At 43.8% G+C, this 19,443-nt stretch overlaps 1 long non-coding RNA gene and 1 pseudogene across 1 annotated transcript in view; one reads left to right on the top strand and one right to left on the bottom strand.

Annotated features, from left to right (window-relative positions):
- LOC134947724 (uncharacterized) overlaps positions 1 to 19,443 on the bottom strand; it is a 213,698-nt gene that overhangs the window by 147,187 nt on the left and 47,068 nt on the right. The gene's annotated exons all lie outside the window — the stretch shown is intronic.
- LOC134952629 (5S ribosomal RNA) lies at positions 5,038 to 5,156 on the top strand (annotated as a pseudogene).

A 19,443-nucleotide genomic window follows, 5' to 3' on the forward strand; every position in this document is an offset into this window, starting at 1 on the left:
GCATTGGCAGCTATGATATGTGAGGGGTGTAGCTGTGAGTTTTCGGAGGCCTGTCAGTCCCTCCTTGGTTGTTACCTCCTTGTTTCCCATGCGTGTGGCTCGTAATTCCTCCTACACAGTCCCTGATCCCAACTATGTGCATTGTCGTGAGGTTCATATCCTGGTCTAGGGGGGTCGGTATACATTATGTGTACCTTTATTCCTACATTCCCTCGAGTAATGTCCTACCTTTTGACATTTATAGTATGTTACTACACGTGACTTACCATCAGGTGTCTGGGGTTTTGGCTGATGTGGCTTTGTTGTAAGTGCGTCTATACTTACTGTCATCAGCCTTTCCCCTTGTAACTCCCTGTGCTTAATGATGTTCCTATCATGCTCGACCGCGGACTCTCTCAATGCAGCCACCGAGATACCTCTCCAGTTCGGTAGAGAGGTCTGTACCCTTGTTCTCAGTGCCTCCTTCAACCTGTCCATTAATACAGAAACAGCTACATCCCTGTGATGTACATTGTCCTTAATGTCCTCGATCCCAGTGTATCTAGCCATTTCCTGCAGTGCTCGATGGAAATATTCGGATGCCGTTTCACCTTCCTTTTGTCTTATGGAAAAGATTTTATTCCATTTGACAACAATAGGGAAATATACTCCTAATTGCAGATTGATTTGCCGTACATTCTCCTGAGTGTATTCATCAGTGAGAGGTACTTCTGCGTCTAACTTACAATCAGTTATGAATTTCGCGGGGTCAATATTTGAGGGTAAACATACCCGTAGCACTGAAAAGGGTATATTAGAATAATCCCTAGGTGACGCAAAAAAATGAATGGTACAAAGAAATTACCCGTGTGGGCTAAAGTCCGTTCTTTTTCATACAAGCGAGTTCATATGTAAGTCCGTCGTCCAGAGATGGTGTATGGAAAAAACCACAATGTATACACAAATGTTCAGTAACAATCTCTGTAGATACTCGAGGGGTAAAGTATACACCCAGGTTCCTTCGACTATTCAGTACTTGGGATGTGCAGTTCTACTCGTAAGGTCCACCTCAGTGATTCGCATAAAAGTGCTGCTTACATGCGCTTACTTCTAAAACAATTGTATAAATCTCATCAAGGTTTCTTTCACCCATATGAATGTGATATCCAAAACAATCAAGCACCCATGAGTATATCTCTAGATGTATGGGATGCTCACGTGTATGCTTACTTCAAGATGCAGTGTACTTTCACATCAAAGGTTTCTTTCGACGTATTCCGCTGTATTCCTCCTCTATTCCTTCAATTTTACTTCATGCTCAGTTTAAGCACAAAAAAAACGAAGGAATATATGAGGGTACGAAAGATTTTTAATAAAATGGTTTAAAACAAATATTCGTCACAATGGATTCTTATAATTGGACAAATTACAATGATATCATGACCAGATAGTGCAACTCCTCAACGTGAGAAAAGAAGATGGAAAACCCGGGTATTCTCACCGTTGTATCGTTGAATTCACTGGTAGAAAGTATTCAGCTTCCACATGCTCCACCACCAACGCGTTTCTACTGTATGTAAGTCTTTATCAAGGTGCATGTGAGAACTGATCTGAATGGTATTTAAACCCTGTGTCACTAACTCCGCCCCTTCCTGGGCGGGGATAACACAATTGAAATCCTAAATGGTGACATAAACCAGGGTTGCATACTATATACTATATGCATATATAAAAACAACCAGGAGGGGTGGCTGGATGATAGATATTTAAAACCGCAAAGGGGAATTAGCGATTTGCGTTCCACTCCCGGTGGAACGCATGGTACTTCCGCCGGATATCCGGCCCGGCGGCCAGTGATATATGAAAACGTCAGTGCCCACAGCGGAACTGATGGGGGTGAATTCTTATGCGCTCCACGTCCCCTGGAACGCAATAGAAGGGTCACTATACGTAAAAGCCGGAGGCGGAAGTGGCGGCTAGTTTACGTTCAGTGCGTTCCACATCTCTTGGAACGCACTGAGACCACCGGTGCACACTTCCGCCCTGAAATAACCTGGCATCATAATGGGCTTTCATAATACATGGTTGAATAATGGGTAATGCGGGTTTACAAATCCCACCCTAAAAGTGTAAATATATAACCACAATTAAATAACAAGGTGCATGTGTAAATGGTTAATCCCATAATGGTATCCCCTATTAAAACTTAACTAGGATCTACCTGTTGATAATAATACCTGGCTTTGGATAATAAATGAATACAATTTGCATGATTGCAGTCCCTACGTGATAATAAAAAAGAATTCCTAGTGCACTACATAAACAGTATTGTTAATCTATGTAGGGTAATAGGTCTCAATTACAAAAGTTATTCTGGATGGAGAAGGATGAGAGGGAGGATTCCTTATAGAAACCATTTCGTTTCAAAATCCAAGTTGAGGCCCGCCGGATGTAATGTTCCTAATTCAAAGATACTTCTCATTTCTCTTCTTGCCAACTGTTCTTCTGTGTCATTTTTACGCCAATTTCCCTTAATGATGTGGATTCCACAAAAAGAAAAGAGTCCTGATATGGAGCACTGATGGGTCTCTTTAAAGTGAGCTGACACCCCATGTGTGGTAACCCCTTTTTTGATATTCCGTACGTGTTCAGCCATACGTTCTTTTAATTTTCTAGTTGTTCTCCCTACATATTGTTTTTTGCAGGAGCATGTTAGCAGGTATACAACATTACTGCTGTTACAAGTAATGAACTGCCTAATCTGCCTTACTTTTCCTGTAGAGGAAGAGGAGTACTCGGTAATCTTAGAGGTGGTACTCTTACAGTTCCTACACATGCTACAGGTACCACATCTATGGAAGCCTTTTGTGAGGACTGTGGTCATATTTTTCTTTTCATGTAGCACACTCTTGACCAGATGATTTTTGAGATTATCTGCTTTTTTGTATATAAATTTGGGCTTATCTTTGAGGGTGTCTTTTAGAGCTGGGTCCCGCAATAATATTCCCCAATGTCTTTTAATTATTGTTTCTACCTGTTTATGTTGGGTACTGAATTTGGTGATAAATGGCACACCAAAATCCTTAATGGTTTTATTATCCCGATGTTCAGTTTTGATGAGATCTTCTCTACTGATTTTTTCATATTTATGAAAGGGGGTATCCACTGTTTTGGTTGTGTACCCTTTGGCTGTAAATTGTTTCCGAAGTTTAAGACCCTGTGTCTGGTAATCTCCCAGTTTGGAGCAGTTCTTCCTTATACGGTGAAATTGACTATTGGGTACGGACGTCAACCAGTTGGCATGATGATTGCTGTTAGATGGAATAAACGAGTTGCAATCCGTGGGTTTGGTGTAGGTTCGTGTGTGCACTTCTCCTCCTTCCACAAAAATCTCTAGATCCAAATAATTTACCGATTTTTGACTGATGTCAAAGGTTAGAGTAATGTTCCTGGTATTGTTGTTTAGTGACTGACAAAATTCCTGTAGTGATGTGGGGTTGCCCCTCCATACAAAAAAGATGTTGTCAATATACTGAACGCAGGAGACCAGGTCCCCCCCCTCGCCACTCCAACCGTCCACCGCTTCCTGTTCCCATTTGGCCATGAACAGATTGGCGTAGCTTGGGGCGAACCTGGTCCCCATGGCGGTCCCATTCAGTTGCAGATAGAACTTTTCTTTATACATGAAGAAATTGTTCTTCAGTATTAGTTCTATTACTTCCAAAATAAAATCTCGAAAAGGGCTGAGATCTTGTTCTTTGGAGATGAAATGTGATACCGAATCCAGACCATCATTATGATTAATGATGGTAAAGAGCGATGAGACGTCCGCTGTCACTAAGTGAAAATTTGGTTCCCATTGGATGGCACCCAATTTTCTTATTACATCCGTGGAATCCTTCAAATAGGATGGTGTTTTAACGACCAGAGGTTGTAGCTTATGGTCGATGAACTGTGACAGATTTGACGTCAGGGATTCGGTGCCTGCCACTATGGGTCTCCCGGGTGGTTTCTCCAAACATTTATAACTTCCTCTGAAGTGATCAAGCCCGGTGGACGGGTGAAACGCGTCTTCCGACATCACCCTTCATTCTCCTGGCTGACCGGAGTGACAGACGTTCTCCTGCATCTGCCTGCGCTGTGTGCCTCTTCGGATTCCCCCGTCTCTGAACCGCAAAGTAGCTGATGATCTCCAGCACCCACCAGGGTCACCCTCAGGCCGGCGGCGTCTACACACCTATTTACCCATCGAGACACCAGGGGCTCCAACCAGCCAGCGGCATTCATTCAAACGAGGCGGTCCACAGGACTATCTAAGGGGTTAATTCACCCAGCGCGGGTAATATCAGCTTTTTTTCACCTTTACATGTTTATGTGGTTATAGGGTGCAGATCAGCAGTGGTGGCCCTCTGTGGCTGTATATTTTGATTTCACCTGCTTATATGAACAACTTATCAATTTATTCATTTTCTCATTTGAATTAGGCTATATTCACAGCTTCCAGGCAATTAGTTGCTCTTTTCAGGACTACCAGTTATACTAATTGATCTTATGTCACAATGTAGTACACATTGTATATTTATTATTAATTTTGGTAGTGATTTAAGCAAAACTCTAAAGGTTTTATTCTAATCGGGTTAAACCATTTGTAATTTGGCTACAATCTCCGTGTTATCTGTTACTGTTTCCTTCATTAGCAACATCTTGCAGTTGGATACTTTCATATAATCTGTTATATTGCTATCGGTCTCCATTTGTCTTTTTGTGTCTTTATCCTAGACATCATATATCCAGGCAAATTTTGATTACTACATTGTAGGACTTATCAAACTGATGTTTCAATTTATTCCATTATTGCTATGATTACAAGCACTGCTTTCTTATTTCTTCCTTTTCTTCATTTCGTGGACTCTCACCATTGATTCAGGGACACATTCTTGTCTAACATTGGCAGCAGATCCATCTGGCTTCTTCTATCTCTTAGATCTGTCCTGAATAACTATGTAAATTCGTGAACTCTCATCAGTGATTCCAGAGCTTCCAATTATTGTTCATTCTCTCTGCTATCATACCACACTGGAAACGCCCGAAGCCGTCTGATCTCGGAAGCTAATCAGTGTTGGGCTGGGTCAGTACTCAAGTGGGTGACCATTGAGGAATACTCAGTTTAGTAGAGCTCATTGGTTTAGCATACACAGTGTCTAACACTGACAGAAGATTCACACTGCTATCTGATTTTTCACCCTACATTACCTACAAGTATAACCAGTATCCAGCCTGTATTATTTGTACCAATTATATCTTGACAGGGAACACATAACAATGTCTTGCTTATCGGTAGAACGCACCGTCTAAAAATCAAAACTATTTGTTAACAAACATTCATAATTTTTTCCGTCAGTCGGAATTCAGTCTTCATCTTGTATCAGCACTTCATGCTATTTTGATTACATTATTATCTTTTTGACCACTATTTCCTCTATGAACCACTGACCATCTTAATTGTGTTGAATTATTAAAATGTGAACTTTTAATTCATTTTGACTAATTTCCATATTTATTTCAAATTAGAGTGCGCCCACAAAAGAGTCTTCTTTTCTCCATATTTTCCTATGACTTTGGTTAGACATACTACCTGCAATACCTCAGGATCAAAACCACCAATCACTGGAAATGATATTCCACCATTCATACATACTCAGTCATTTCAAAAAGCCTCTGTGTAGGGAACGTACTACCTACTCATAATATACCGAGCGCACCTTCTTGGTCTCTGCTCCTCAGCCTGAACCCTAGCTCCTGAACGCCTCTCGCATGCCCATTTGGCTCCCATTGTGGGCTTTTTCACAACACACCAAAATAGCCCACATGAGATGACGGTGAAAAGTCCTTACCGTGCGCTTTTCACCTGCTCCTGCCTCCACTGGCCAGTACCACGACTTACTCCGAATAGTGAAAACCCTGTGTACCCAGACTAGGCTCCTACCAGACCCCTGAGCACTGGAATTATTGAAGCATTAACAGAATCAATAGAACACATTTTCCAGTGGAGGTTACAAGTCTGTTGGAATATTTTCCTGAGAGAGTCAGCAAAAAATGTCTTTACTTTACACAAATCACGTCTGCGTATGCTTTACACAGCGCGTATGATAACGCAATTGCGCAAAATCATGCAAATGGTATGACGCTGCACCGCGTATCACACAGATGCACTGTCCAATTGCACGGCTTATAGGTACTTGTTATCTATAAGCCCTATGATCACAGGAGTCGAATTCACAAGCTGCGCTCCACAGCCAGAGCGTGACACCAACCCTTTGATCAGTTTATCCGTGTAGGGTCCGCACTTCCTACTCATATCTATCACGCACCTCTGCACATTTTTCCAGTAAAAACACACACTCTACGTGCTTCAATACTAATCAATACGTAAGGTTGCTATCCTTCACGCCACTGAGCCTCTGTAAACTCAGTGTCTCATCACCAACGAGATAACACTTTGTCTTGGTTCAATCCACTCACACTTGCTTTCAACAACCCATACTTTTAGATTTTCTGTACAGAAAAAAACGTCATTTACCAGTGATTGATAACATCCCCTTAAAGGTATTACACTTTAAACAAAGTACTATAGTAATCTGCTTTTAAAATTGGATAGTTACTTGCCATTGTATGACTATGTCTTCTATCCTGCCTTTAAAATTATTTCAATTGTGTGGTTAAACTTGCATACGTTTACCTCACGTACCGTACCACGTGTACACCTTGCATTCACAACTTAATATAACACACTTATCATGAGCAATGTAAGCAAAAATTCTGCTGCTCACTACACAATACACTTTTGTTCCTTACACCCTCTGGAAGTCGCACACAAGGGTAATCCTCCTTTGAGTGTTTACCTAAACTTTTAGGCCGGAACTGTGTCTTATGATTTATAATTACTCCCTTAACTAAATATATCAAATATATAACAAGTAAACGTATCCGATTCTTATGCAGATCTATAATGACTATAGACTATAATTTAAATACTATGATTCAGATTGGGTAGCTATCTTGCAGAACATACACTGATATAAATACTCATATTATATAATAATATAATATAATACACACACACACACACACACACACACACACACACACACACACACACACACACACACACACACACACACACACACAATTTACTGCACTTCTATGAGACCCTTCACCCATTCAGTGCCTCTAATATGCATATCAAAAGATGTTTGCCTGCCTGTACTAGTGGTTGAACAAGTTAATTAACATTTCGATGCCTATCTTGTAGCAAACAGAGTTAACTAAATCCTGGAGGAAAAATAAAAAAAAACTCTCCTTTTTTTTCTATCTGTGTGTAATTCTTACATCAAGTATTCATTTCACTATTAACTCTCACTAGGCCCAATTGAAACTATTTGTAATTGACTATGGCATGGGTTAAATAAATTCATTGGTAGCTTTTAAATGGTGTTGGATTTTTACATATATGTTGTTTCTTTGTGACAAAGGAAACTGATTGCTTTAACCAGACTGAAAGTCAGCTATTAGCTAAGTAGGTACAGTGACCTTCCTAAAATGGCCACTGCTCCTCCCCCTTATTCACAAGCCATGTGCTTGTCCAAAATGGAGGACACCATGTGGCTAGCTCTTTTGTCACAAATAAATCACAATTTATACAAGCATCGGAAGTCTGTTACTTTTAGGCCTATGTTAGCGCAGTATGCGAATAGGCCTGAGCATGCTAACACAGCTATTTCATACCTATGCACCAACTTTTAAATGTTCTTTAAATTTACTTAACAGATAAACAATCCAATCTGAATCAAACACAATATGACTTATTTGAACTTTGTTTTGCAACAATAAAAATACGCTGTGGCATTTTCAAATAGTGCATTTCTTTGTCACATTCACACAACAAAGAAATATATATTGTGCCTTGAATTTCATATCAGCGCCTTACTGATAACACAAAAAAACAAACGCATGTGATTCAGCAGCATCAAAATGCGTCCATCTTTAGCTGGTAGACCACAGCAGCGTCTGTACAGTGAATCCTTAAGAACGTGATATCCCGGATGAGCAACCAACTGTGAGATTCAAATTAAGTTCTAATAATTATTTAAAATGCCAGCGCTAATATATGTTGCGGACGCAAGGTGTATCCTATTACCATATACGATAAAAGTGCGCTGTACATCGCAAACACTGCATCCCTTAAGAGAAAACAAGTACACACACATTTATGAGTTCCAAAGCTCATTGATGTATATATTTGATATTAAAAGGATATGTATACAATATATCACATGTACAGTATATATATGGTTACATGGTTACAAGTACACAGGAAGCAAGAATCCATAGTCACAACCACAGCATACAACTACCCTATTTGCTCAATGCACCCTCCGCTCCATTTCCGCCATCTCTCCCTTGATGCTCACAGTAGCAGAAAAACAGCAAAACAGAACTTCTTGTGAGTCTGCAATCAGCTATACACTGTGTATGTTGGGGGAGTACATGTCTTCTGTTATTGGTCCAGGGGAGGGAAATTTCTCGTTCATGATGTGTCATTGGTCAGTGTGAGGGCTTTTGTTCTAGGTTGCTGGCCCATGTGTCTTCCGGAAATACTTTGTTCACTTCAGAATTGTGGCTTTATATTCCTACATTTAATCATAACTACTCATTGCAATCTGCTACAATACAATCACAGGCACCAAATTATCACACACATTAATCTGATTACTTTGACACCAAGCACGACATGTCCATCTTGCTCTGCTCCAACAATACATATACAAGACGTTATACTACATTATATAATTTAAAACATTATAATGTTTAGTGCTTGATATGTTTAATTTATGTGTGGTATGAAATATGTGTTGAATATATTCTTGTGGCTTGTTTGTGTGAATGCGTATGCTACCATATATTCCTGTGCTTGCTGCGTGTATTCGCACGCATAGCGACTCATCCGTGTGGAGTTTGTATGTTTTCTGTATGTAATATTTTGGACTTCGACAAGGGTAATAGAATAAACACTAGTCAACTTCTCGATTCTACATCTCAAGACTTGATATACTGTATCTCCCCCTAAATGTAAAACAGGTATATTCTGCAAAGAACTCAGCATCAGATCACTGTGTTTGGATTGTAATAGGTAAAATGTGGTTGTTGTCTCCACTGGACATATCATGCTTGTTAACTATGATAGGAATGTTGTTTGTGGTTAGTGATGGGCTTAATGTATATAAAAATTGACATATATATATATATATATATATATATATATATATATATTCAACGAAATGGTGTACAGGTGCGCTGGTAAATGTTCAGTTTCCACTTAAAAAATTGGAAGAAACTCTGGGAACTCTGGGATATAGCACTGGTTTTAAAGCCTTTCAAAAACCGCTGCCAGGGCCGGCGACAGAGGGGTACAAAGGGGACATCTGTACCAGGCCCCAAGGATCAGAGGGGCCCCAAGTATATGCTGATAAGTACCAGGAAGGGATGTGAGCCGTCTTGTCCAAATAGGACAATACATACATATACATACATACAACTGAAGGTCCGGCTCTCCTATTAACAAAACATACTGCGCTGGGTGCCTTCACTAGAAGAGTAACATACACGGCAGTAGGTGCGGCACTCCAAGCGTTGGATAGATCAGAAACAGTGAAACATCATCTACAGGACAACGTTTCAATGCCCTCTTAATCTGGCATTTTCATCAAGTCACCTTAAAAGGACATTGAAACGTCGTCCTGTAGATGATGTTTCCCTGTTTCTGATTTATCCGACGCTTGGAGTGCCGCACCTACTGCCGTGTATATATATATATATATATATATATATATATATATATATATCATCTGAGGGGGCACCAGAGATATCACTGAATGGGGCCCCAAGATTTCTGATCCCGTCCCTGACCGCTGCACCCCTCCTGTAGAACTTCGGACTCCTGGAATGAGATACTCTATATACCGAAACAAAAGAAGGGGGCACACATAGGGCAAATCACTTTAATTTAAAACAGGTAAAATCCCTTTAGCAAAAGGATCCACATAAACATATGAGATCACTGTGACATAGAATCCACATTGAATGAATGAGACTCATACTGAAATTCTCACCCGTGTGGACATTATTCAGAATAAAAGCCCCAATCTCTGTCTGCTGGTAAGAGCTGTGCTGCACTGGGAACAGGGACCTCACACCGCACTAGCGGCTTACGGGACAACGCTGCGGCTCGTTGCAACACCAACACAGGTAGGAGGCACAGACCGGTGGTCAGCTTGGATTCGGGTACGTCTAGCAGGCCACGTCTCTACGCATTTCGCATGTAGCTTCGTCAGGAGGCTGACCTGCTGGACGTGATGCCTGTCATTTATAGTGCTGGTGTGAAACCCATGCTGCGGCGCAGTGTTGTCCCATAAGCCGCTGGTGCGGTGTGAGGTCCCGGTTCCCAGTGCATCACAGCTCTTACCAGCAGACAGAGATTGGAGCTTTTATTCTGTATACATCATGTGGTAACCAGTCCACATGGGTGAGAACCTCGGTATGTGTCTCATTCATTTAATGTGGATTCTATGTCACAGTGATCTCATTTGTTTATGTGGATCCTTTTGCAAAAGGGATGTTACCTGTTTTAAATAAAGGTGATTTGCACTATGTACGCTCCCTTCTTTTGTTTCTGTATTCAGAAATATATATATATATATATATATATACACATTTTTATATATATATATATATATATATATATATATATATATGTTAAGCACAACAATATTTTTATGATGAGGATACATTTACATAATGCATACATTATTATAACTTTGCTAAATAACTGATTGCATTTAGAGCAATTGTCACTGCTTTATATCTTTCTCCAAATCAGGCACCTTATAGCCACTGTAACGTGACAGTGCAGTTTATCATTTTAGCATACAACTTAGATACAGTTCACTCTATATGTATGTAGAATGTACAGTATGCATGTACAGGATTGTAAACAGTTTATTTAATGGAGGATGGAAACAAACAAATGAAACATTTATAGAGGCAGCAGTTGGGATGGTGTAAACATTAAATGCGAGAAGTGCATATGGGATAAGGTACATTTTACCAGCTTCGCATGACATGATACAGTGACAGTACAAAATAATATAAATCACATAGACTTGCTTATTAATGGCATCCACCTAACTTAAATGTTATCTGCACAGCCACATGTAGGCTGAACTTGCAATCCACTCCCTGCTAAGTGCTCATCATTAAAATGTTCCCAGAGCGTTTGCACAATTAATATGTTTGATTGAAAGTATGTTTTAAAACAATCTGAACATCCTGTCAAGGATGTTCCCTGCAGAAACCAGTCATATACCTTCCCACTGTATATTTCTTTCATCATATTTATATCTGTACAATAAACACTTGTTGTGTCTCATTACATTCTTACTATTTATGTATGTTGCATTAATTAAATGATTTATTTACTTGTTATTTATAATCTCCTTTAGACCATACTGTGTTACCAATCGCTTGTTGTTATTTTTCATTTTAAAGTGAAAATATTCCGCATGTATCACCATATCGCCAGGGATTTATTTTATGTGTTGGTATATTTCTGTGGCACCCAGCAAATCTGACTAGCGCACTTGGGGTGGCCACCTTGACTTGGCAGGGTCGTTGGGGGTTAATATTTCCCCCCGAGTCCTGCCTGATGCAGGGAGAGGTGGGACTTGCTGGTGAGGAAGGAGGAGTGAGAGAGCGCAGGAGAGGACTGTGATGGGGTGTGTAGGAGGACCGGAAGAGCCAGTTAGTAGCGCGGTGCGGTTTGTTCGCGCCAGGGAGAGAAGAAGGAGCGGGGACTGGAGCGGTGGCATGGGACAGAGACTGAGTGCGGCAACGCCATCGGCACCTGCACTAGCGCAACCCTTTTGGGGACTGGAGAGCGGTCAATACAGCCACCGGAAGATGCAGCATGTGGAGGCAAGCGGCAGGTAGCCGGAGTGCGGCGTGGGGACCGAACTTTCTCCCTCATCCACCGTGCCAAATGGAGGATACCCAGCTTGAACAAGCATCTAGAACAAGATACTCTGTGCCCCCAATCCCATTTCCCCCAGCATCCTGCATTGATCCAGAAACACATGCTTTCTTAGGGGAGGGCAGCATAGGAGCACTGCAGCCTTTTTCTCAGTACCGTATTTTGCCCCAGGAATATATGATCCCTTAGGAGAGGACATTTCAGGAGCACTACACCCCTTCCCCCAACACCTTATCCTGCCTTGGGAATATCTGCTTCCTTAAGGGAGGACATCACAGGAACACTATATCTTTTCCCCAGTGTACCTGTATACTACCCCAAGAACACGTACTTCATAAGAAAAGGGGGAGTTACAGGAACCCTTCATCCCTGTTCCTAGCATCGGATTTGATACCCTGTGACAAGACTGTATATGGTTGAGCATTAAGAATTGGGTCTCTGTGCACAGGCTGGACTTGACCCTAATTCCATTGCAGCTGTTAGAGTTAGATAAGGAACAGATACAGCTACTGCGGTGTACACCGGCATAAAATCAATAGAGGCATGTCTAGCAAATGTTGATGTATTTGTGGTGACCCTTAACACATGGTTGATATAAGAAAATAAGCCATTTATTGTCAAAGTATCTGTCATGCTGAAAGAAGGGTACTGATTCTTACATACGTACCTGTTTTGTTAGTGGTGTGTTGAAGCAAATTATATTATCAGACATTTCAGAAGTGATTTCCCAGTAAAGAGGAAGAAGAAAATGCATTAATTGGGTTACCCCAAAATAAAAAAAACGTGATTGAATAATCCCTGTGTTGCTAACTCATTAAGACACCGGAATCCAGGAACTGGGGAGATCCTGCACCTCAACTAAGTTACTGTACGGGTGGCTGAATTGGGTGTGCTACAATTCTATTTTGGCGTCTACGAACAGGATTCCGGAGGCAAGTTCAAGGAAGTAACCTACAAAAACAGAAATGTAACAACAAGCCGCGGACGAAGCACCGATACAACAACAGGGAGTAGGACAGCAAGAATCATCCGCCATGGCAGCGGCCACACCCAATCACACTCCCATATTATTTTGGGGCCCCGTGGCTACCCACCTACAGTGGAGACACTAACAAGCCAAAAGGAACCACATTTGTCGAATTCAAAAATAAACTGAAGTCGATGTTTTGATTAAACTAATTAAAAGAACAACAGAATGTGGAGATCCTGAAAGGCCAGCTAATGGGTTCAGCCCTCCGCAAAGTGATATCGTGGCCTCCAGAAAATAAGAAGGACGTAGAGCAAAAACTGAAAAGACTACTACTTTTGAAACAAACTCTCTCCCAGAACTAAAAATGAAGCTCTACGCAAGGAAGCAGCAATTAGGAGATTTGCTACAAGATTATGCCTTGAGTTTACAAGAGACCCTGAGAGCAATCCAGGCCATCGACCCAGAAGAAGCTAAAAACTCTGATGAATCATTGATGGTACAACTGGTAGAAGGAGCATCAAGAGAGAGTGTGCAAACACAACTGAGACTACAACATAGGCAGATGATGGGGAAACCATTCCTGGACTTCAAGGAAGCTGCTATTGCTGTAGTCGGCACACAAATAGAACGCGAAGAATACCCAGAATTACTGGGTTTCCGCGAACATCAAAATCCGCATGGATCCGCCGCTACCAGCCCTGTTCGGGCAAGGAGGAACAAGGATACGGTGATACAAGGGGGCAGAACCCTTCCGTAGACCAGTTACAAATGCTATGCAAACAAATGGAAGAACTAACAGTTGGAATGGCAGACATGCAAAGGGAGATGCGTCAGATGACAAGACAGCCAACTTCCAACACCGGAGAGTACGGATGGAGAGAGGAGCGGCGCATACCAACTGGAAAATGATGGATCTCCACAGGAGAGTTCGGCAAATGACCCACCGACCAGTTTGGTGGACAGGGATGTCCTATCTGTAGGCGGTGCCAAGAGGCCGGCCATGTTGAAACGAATTGTTACCACTTAGAGCCTTTAAACTCCAGTACCCCGAGGAAAGGGGCCGAGCCTCAGGGAGAATGTTGAGAATAGACCCAGACCCGGAGAAGTGGTGGCCCCAATATGTAGGACAATGTCCGACGATGCCCGTAATCATCAATGGAAAGGAGACGTTTGCTATGCTGGACACGGGGTCACAGATAACAACCATAGAGCTAGCCACCCTCCGACAATATTGGGGAGAAGAACAGTTGCTATCACCACCTCCTACTTGGCTCCAATTGATTGCCAGCAACAGCCTAGAGATTTTGTGCATCGGATATTGGGAGGACAACATGAAAATCGGAGGGATTCTCTTACCCAAACAAGGGTGTTTGGTAACCACAAGTGGAGAAGGAAAAGTAGCGCTGATAATCCTAGGCATGAATATATTATAACAATGCCCTGAAGAACTGGTGGCCATCCTGAGGAGGGAATTGACAAATTCGGTCCCGCCCGCCCAAAGAGCCTTACAGAAAATGATAAAAGTGTTAAAGGCAATCAAAGATTTGTACAAAAAAATGGAGAAGTCGGGAAAATCCAATTAACGGACGGGAAACCTATTAAATTGCAAACAAATTCGGAAACGATCCTGTGGGGTAAGGCACGCTGTGGTCCAAGCGGTTGTGATTACGATGCCCTAATCGAAATGGGCCTGATTCCGGCACACCATGATGTGGTTGTGGCTAGCGCCCTCATCAGGGTCAAGAATGGAAGAGTCCCAGTGCGGGTGTTGAACCCCCACAACCGAACGGTCAAGCTGTGCCGTAGCCAACCGTTGGTGACACTATGGTGGACCATGTTCTAAGATATCCTACAACCAGTCATGCAGGTAGCACAGTGTACCACTAATATAAAAGAGGACTTGGGAGATACGCCAACCAATGCATGGTGGAGTGAAATTCAAGTCGGAGATGTAAACACCAGAGAAGAGCACAAACAGGTGGTCCTACAGGTGGTGAAGGAACATGCCATAGCCTTCAGCAAAGTTCCCTCCGAACTAGGAGTGGTGAAAGAAATTTGTCATCAGATCCTCACTGGGGAGGCCCGGCCTATCAAAGGACGACATTGACCGGTAGCCCCTGCCCTCTATCAACCAGATGCTTGATGACATGAAGAACGGAATCATCCGGGAGAGCCACAGTCCCTGGGCCGCCCCAATGGTCCTGGTAATGAAGAAAGATGGACAGTTACGCTTCTGCGTCGATTACAGAGATACTAAATACCGTGATCCACCAGGGTGCCTATCCCCTCCTCGGATCAAGGAATCCCTAACGGCTCTCAAGGCTGCAAAATACTTCTCCACATTGGACCTGACCAGCGGGTATTGGCAGGTCCAAATGGCAGAATCAGACAAGGAAAAGACGGCCTTCGTCACCCCAGTGGGCCTGTATGAGTTTAACAGGATGCACATTTCAACGGGTGATGGAGCATTGCCTGGGGCACCGAAATTTCGAAACTTTACTCCTTTACCTGGATATAATTTTTTCAGAAACGTACAGTGCACACCTTCAACACCTGCGAGAAGTATTTCAACAATTGGCCAAATTAGGCCTGAAATTAAAGCCCAGCAAATTTTGTCTCCTCAAACCTGAAGTCCAATAGCTGGGACACATGGTTAATTCGGGTGGAGTCTCCCCTGACTCAGGGAAAATCAAGGCAGTGGTAGAGTGGCCAGTCCCAAGAATAGTTAAGGATGTCAGATGGTTCCTAGGGTTTGTGGGGTACTACCGTCGATTTGTGAAAGACTTTGCTAAGATCGCTACACCCCTGTCTGAGCTTCTCCACGGCATCCCTAAGGACAAGTATCACCGGAAAACAACTGTACACTGGACTGAAACCCGCCAGGACGCCTTTGACCAACTGAAGGAAACCCTGACGAGGGCCCTGCTACTGGCTTATACGGATTACGGTACCCCGTTCTGTCTGTACACGGATGCAAGCAAACAAGGATTGGGGGGTCATACTCGCACAAGTACAAGAAGGAGACGAGCGTGTCATCGCCTACGCTAGCCAGAGTTTGCGGAAGAGGGAGCGGAATGACGCCAATTACAGCTCCTTCAAACTTGAATTCTTGGCACTGGTGTGGGTGGTGATGTAAAAATTCAGAGATTACTTGGCCGCTTCTCCTTTCGTGGCAGTGACGGACTGCTACCCCCTTGCTCACCAGCTGATGGCCCGACTGGGAGCTCTGGAGAAATAGTGGGCATCCCGCCTGGCCAATTATCAGGACAAAATTGAATTCAGGAGCAGGCGCAGTAATGCCAATGCAGATGCTATTTCTCGACTGCCCCTACCTGAAGAAGAAGAGAGTGAAGACATGAGGGAGCATGTAGAGATACCTTACTTCAATCAACCGCCCCGGAAATTTCCACCACTCGAGGTGAATTCGGCCTCGGTCGATGTGTCCAGAGAGACCACAGACAGCGAATGGGACCGATGGCAACGCAAGTGCCCCCATATCCAACAGGTAAAAAAATTATCTGATTACGAAACAAGGCCCCACAAAAGTCAAACGAGAGGCAGCACCTTCGGAATTTGTGCAATTGTGGAAACAAGACCGAATAGAAGTAATAAGGGGGTTGTTATATCAGTGTTGGACAGATCTGAAAACACACTGCTCGTGAAAACAACTGGTTCTCCCGAGAGTCATGTCATCCTACAAGTTTTCCACAACCAATCGGGTCATTTTGGGAGTCAAAAGACTGAAAATAACATACGCACCCATTTCTACCGGCACAACGTAAGAAGGGATGTCGAAGAATGTGTAGGACCTGTCTAAACTGCGCAGTTCAGAGGTCAGCAACACCAAAAGAAAGAGCGCCCCTTCACCCGATCGTCAGCAGGTGCCCCTTGGAACTCATGACATTAGACCATGTGAAGCTGGAACCCAGTCGAATTGGCTACAATTACGCCCTCACCATCGTGGATCACTACACGAAGTTTGCAGTCATATTACCAGTCCGTGACCTAACGGCACAAACCACCGCAGAAGTGTTCTGGCGAGCATTCGTCCGGCCATATGGCTTTTAACACCAAATCCTGACTGACCAAGGTCCGTCTTTTGAGGCCCACCTCATAGAGAAACTGTGTACCATATACGGGTGTAAGAAAATACATACCACCCCTATCACCCCCAGGGGAATGGATTGTGTGGGCATACAAACCAGACATTTATCAACATGCTCCGTGCGATACCTGCCACGAAAAAACTTGAGTGTCTTACGCTGTTGGCCAAATTAACATTCATCTACAATAATACGTGCCATAACTCTACAGACTATTCGCCAAACTTTCTCTTCTTTGGGCGACCTGGGAAATTACCCGCTGATCTGCAATTGGATGTCCCTGATATTGAGGCACCAGTACGGTTTCAAACGCCTTGGGTGCAGGAGTATAAAACTAAGTTGGAAGATGCTCGAGCGCTGGAAGATCAGCGATTTGAGCGAGAGCGGGAGTGACAAAAGACCACTTATAACAAACTTGCCCAAGCTGATACCTTGCCAGTAGGGGCCACGGTGCTGAAGAAGAATAATCAACCCCGCAGCAAATTGGATGCCAGATGGGTGACTGACCCATACATTGTGGAGGAAGAACATCGCTCTACAGTGTCGATCTATCGTATTGTGAAACGGGATGGTTTGCAGACTCAGTGGATCAACCGGGACCAACTGAAACCATACTCCGATCCTGATCACGCCTGGGTGGGTGACGGATCTGAGAACCAACTGACAACGGAGCCTCAATTTCCGACCATGCCAAGTAATCCACTCGAACTGTTACTTCATGTAAGTTGGCCGGTTATGCCTGCTGTAGTTGCACCCTACACACTTCCGGATCAGGTCCCGACAGTATTAACAGAGGTACCTCAAGACCCCGAGCTACGCCGCTCGACTAGTCATACTAAGGCTACTCTGCCACATCGTTATCAGTATTAGTATTGTTCATGTATACTGCGAGTATTGTTGTTAATGACACTGATTTGTATAACGGAGTTAAATGTTTGTGTGTCATGGTTCCACTTTCTATGCTTGAGGACACGCACATATAAGAGTGGGGCTGAATGTGGCACCCAGCAGATCTGAATAGCGCATTTGCGGTGGCCACTTTAACTTGGCAGGGTCGTTGGGGTTAATATTTCCCACGAGTCCTGCATGATGCATGGAGAGGAAAGACTTGCTGGTGAGGAAGGAGGAGTGTGAGAGCGCAGGAGAGGACTGTGACGGAGCGCGCAGGAGGACCGGAAGAGGCAGAGAGCAGCGTGGTGCAGTGTGTTCACGGCAGGGAAAGAAGAAGGAGCAGGGACCGGAGCGGAAGAGTGGGACAGAGGCAGAGTGTGGCAATGCCAGCGGCCACACTAGCGCGACAGGTTGGATGCTAAGTGCGGCAATGCCATCGGCGCTCGCACTACTGCAACCCTTTTGGGGACTGGAGAGCGGTCAGTACAGCCACCGGAAGACGCAGCATGTGGAGGCAAGTGGCAGGTAGCCGGAGCGCAGCGCGGGGACCGAACTCTCTCCCTCTCATCCACCATGCCAAACGGAGGACACCCGGCTGGAACAAGCATCTAGAACAAGGTACTCTGTGCTCCCTATCCCGTTAACCCCAGCGTCCTTCATTGATCCAGAAACACATGCTTCCTTAGGGGAGGGCAGCATAGGAACACTGCAGCCTTTCTCCCAGTACCGTATTTTGCCCCAGGAATATATGCTCCCTTAGGAGAGGGCATTTCAGGAGCACTACACCCCTTCCCCCAACACCTTATCCTGCCTTGGGAATATCTGCTTCCTTAAGGAAGGACATCACAGGAACACTATATCTTTTACCCAGTGTAATATACTACCCCAAGAACACATACTTCTTAAGAGAAGGGGGTGTTACAGGAACCCTTCATCCCTGTTCCCTAGCGTCGAATTTGATACCCTGTGACAAGACTGTATATGGTTGAGCGTTAAGCAGAGGCGTAACTAGGGTTTTCGGAGCCCAGGGCAAGATGGAAAATGGCGCCCCCCCCCCAGAAAAAAAAACATACAAAAAGAATCATGTGCGCGTGCGGCGGAAAAATAAATAAATGGGCGTGGCCACACCCCAGAAAGGGTGTGGCCACTGAAAATGCTAGTGCTGGCAGCGGCGGTGAGGGGAGGGAGAGACGCTGCGCTCTCCTCCCCTCACATTTAGGGTTGACAGGGGCGAGTGGGGCATGATGCCCTGGACGCCGGCGGCGCCCCCCTCTCCTGGGCCTGCCAAGGGCACGTGCCCCACTCGCCCTACCCTAGATATGCCTCTGGCGTTAAGACTTGGGTCTCTGTGCACAGGCTGGACCTGACCCTAAGTCCATTGCAGCTGTTAGAGTTAGATAAGAAACAGATACAGC

This window comes from Pseudophryne corroboree, chromosome 8, assembly GCF_028390025.1.
Source record: "Pseudophryne corroboree isolate aPseCor3 chromosome 8, aPseCor3.hap2, whole genome shotgun sequence".
In the NCBI taxonomy this organism is placed as follows: domain Eukaryota; kingdom Metazoa; phylum Chordata; class Amphibia; order Anura; family Myobatrachidae; genus Pseudophryne; species Pseudophryne corroboree.